Source organism: Sorex fumeus, unplaced genomic scaffold (assembly GCF_029834395.1).
Source record: "Sorex fumeus unplaced genomic scaffold, SorFum_2.1 ptg000128l, whole genome shotgun sequence".
In the NCBI taxonomy this organism is placed as follows: Eukaryota; Metazoa; Chordata; class Mammalia; order Eulipotyphla; family Soricidae; genus Sorex; species Sorex fumeus.
In genome coordinates this window covers 12801995-12805438 of record NW_026606185.1, presented here as the reverse complement: position 1 = coordinate 12805438, position 3444 = coordinate 12801995, and the positions used below count along the sequence as shown (strand labels likewise).

At 39.3% G+C, this 3444-nt stretch overlaps 1 pseudogene; it reads right to left on the bottom strand.

Annotated features, from left to right (window-relative positions):
* Positions 1 to 399: 399 nt before the first annotated feature.
* Positions 400 to 987, bottom strand: LOC130045418 (N-alpha-acetyltransferase 50-like; annotated as a pseudogene).
* Between the last annotated feature and the right edge of the window lie 2457 nt (positions 988 to 3444).

The following is a 3444-nucleotide window of genomic DNA, read 5'->3' as shown; positions in this document are numbered from 1 at the left end:
ACAGTCTTAAAAAACCCAAAGTACCACAAACACACTAAACTTGTCTATGAGTTAGAAAACAAAATATTAATGCTGCTTTTTTTGTTTTTTGACATATATGATAATGTGTAGGCTCTGCCCTTCAATGTGAAAACAGGACATTATTTTTTAAAAAAAAAAGGCTAAAAAATTTTGAAATTGATACTCAAATTTTAAGGACCCATATAGCTTAACTGTGAAACTAATGTATATTTTTCTTTCCTATTGTCAAACGCCTCACCAAAAATAAAAAGGAAAAAAAAACTAAAAAAATCCAAACATGATTAATTTTAAAAGTCCTTGAACATACTTGGAAAGGAAAGAAAAGGAGGAAAGAACAAAGGAGGGTGAAAAGCTTTAAAAGAAAGAAGGAGAAAAATCAATGGGCCTCTCTTTTATTTGTCGACAAGCTAGTGCAAGAAAGTTCATTTGTAATTTGATCAGTTGTCTGTCTTTTGCACATCTGCGTTCTGGCCAGAAGGGACTTTGAGGTTTTTCTGCAGCACCTGAGCATCTGTGGGCTGTATTCTCTAATAGTAGCTCTTCTTTGTCTCAATAACCTCAGAGCCAAATTTTCTGTAGAAGTCAATTGCTGACTCACTGCTGATCTGCACATGCAGGTAAATGTCAAAAGTGCCATCTTTTTCACAGATGTTTAAGATATGATTTAACATTTTAGTTCCTATTCCTAGCCTTCGGTATGGAGCCAGACATCTCGTGTCGTGATGTGAAGTCTCTTCTGATTCTGTGAATGATCCACCCTACAGCATACTGCACCTACTGCAATATCATTGAAATAGGCAAGTTTTGCTAGCTCACCAACCTTCAGCACATCCTTGTAGAACTTGTCATTGTAGCTAACTGGAAAGATGACCTGGTTTAATCTCTTCAACAATTTAATATTGTGTGGTGTCACATCTCCCGGCTCGATCTGGCCACCTTTCATCTTTCCTGCCTGCTGATGCCATTGTTCCCACTGCTCTCAACACTGCCGCCGCCGCCACCGCTGCCCTGAACTCTCGGCGCCCTCAGCCGTCCTCCTTGCCTCAGTCTGGGCGCCAAGCGGGTGATGGAGGCCTCGAGAGCCTAGCGCAGCCCTGCGCCTTCCTTGCAACTCGTCTTAATTTTATTCTGTTCTCAGTAGCTCTTACTCTGCCGCTGAGACCTTCAGTGATTATTACATTTCACCTACCAGGTTTTTCAGTTCTTCTATTTGTTTGTAGTTTCCTCATTTCTCCTCTCGTATCCTCTTGTGCTTTATTGGTAGTCTATTCCATTGTTTCTTTGAGCTCTTTATACGTCCTTAACACTTCCTCTCTTCAATCGTTTCAGAAAGGTTATACTGCTCATTATTATTGACTGAGCTTTCCGGCTACCATCTTTACTCACTAAACCTGCTGGTGTTCTTCATTACTTTCCTATTGTGAAGTTTACAGTTTGGAATTGCTTCCTCTGAGTTTTTATGTTGCTAGGTGACAGTTAGGAGCTTTTTTATTCACACTGTGAGTTATGGAGAGGTGATGAAATGTACAGCCATGGATTGTAGCATAGCAGCTGTGCTCTTTGCAGGCAGGGCTAATCCTCACCTGGGGTGTGGGGCAAGATGGTGATTCTAAGTGCCAAGCCAGCCCGGTCCTGTGTGCTTCTGGGCTCGCCTCAGTGTCCTGGACCAGGAGAATTTATCTTTTGATTGGTATCTTAATTACACGAAATCAAAAAAGAAGAAATCTCCATCCAACCCAACAGTTAGGAAATGGGATGTTCATACTAGAAGTTGCTTTCAAAACATGGATCAGTTTAATTAATTAATTATGGATTTAATGTATTTAATTAATCCATTAATTGTTGCATAAAATAAACATCTCTCTTGTGTTGTATGATAGTCATACAAAATATGTTTGTATAACCAAATCACAAAGGTACCTTCAGAACCAAAGTTCACAAAAATACATGTCTCAAAGGTTCTACTAAGTGCTAACATAAAATTCATGAAATAGAATGACTAGAAAAATTATGGTTTGAAATTATTTCTTTAAAAACTTTTTTATTGAATTACCATGAGATGCAGTTACAAAATTGTGTCATTGGGTTTCAGTCATACAATGTTCTAGCACACATCACCAGTGTACATTTCCTACCACCAATGTCTTCAATTTCCTGTCCCCCTCCCTCAGCTTGCCTCTATGGCAGGCACCCCTCTCTCTCTCTCTCCTCTTGGCATTATGATTTGCACTACAGGTACTGAAAGGTTATCATGTTTCTCCCTTTATCTACTTTCTGTTCTTATTCAAAGTTCATTTCCAATATCCTTGTTGCATTGGTCCATTCTCTATCCATATTGCCCTCCCCCCCACAACACTTGTGGCAAGCTTTCAACTGTGTACGAGTTCTTCTAGTCCTTGTTGCTTTGAAATTATTTTGAAGTATTTTAATATCTACTAGTATGTGCTAATATCATCTCTGTAGCTAAAGACCGAATTTTAATCAGAAATTTCCAGCTCTGTAAGCCTCTGGATCGAAAAAGTCCAGTACTTTTTTTTTCACCGTTCATGCTCTTACTGTACAAGATTCTGTTAACAATCTTTATTTCTTGTATTACACACACACACACACACACACACTCTCTCTCTCTCTCTCTCTCTCTCTCTCTCTTTGGCCAGAGAGATAATACAGCATGTAGGGTGTTAGCTCACAAACAACTGATGTGAGTTTGATCACTGGCACCACATATGGTTCCCCAAGTACCACCAGGAATTACCCCTGAGTACAGAGCCAGGAGTAAGCCCTAAGCACCAGCAGGTGTGCTCCTCCTACCCCCAATACCCATGGTTGTAGGTTAGCAATTATCTTACTCTGTTATTATTGCTACAACAACAAAACCATAGACTGGATGACTTAAAAACAATAGAAATTTTTCTCACAGTTCTGGAGACTTGGGAAGTCTAAGATCAAGGTGCTAGCTGATTTACTTTCTGTTGATGGCTACTTTCTTGTTCTTAAAGGATAGTCTTCACAGGGTGCGAGGAACTAGGGAATTTTTTTGGGCTCTCTTTCCTATAAATGCTATTCTCAATTGTGGAAGCTCCATCCTTATTACCTACTCCCCCCCACCAAAGATGTTACTTCCTACAACTTTCATTCTGAGGTTTAGGATATCAACATATGAATTATGGAGATGGGGTGATGCGTTTCATTAAAGTGGCTAGGCAAACTGTATAATCCCTTGGTGCAAGTCTGTGTGTGGCTCCTCAATTCAGTTTTGTTAATAATTAGGAGTTACCTAGAATGCCCATGAGTAATGTTTTTAAATGCCTAAATTCAATGGCTTGCTGTATACGGTCTTCAACTAAAAGTAGAATGGGAAGATTTTCACATTAAATCAGGAGGGGGGAAATCAAAACAGATAGTACCATTAATTAGAGAGAG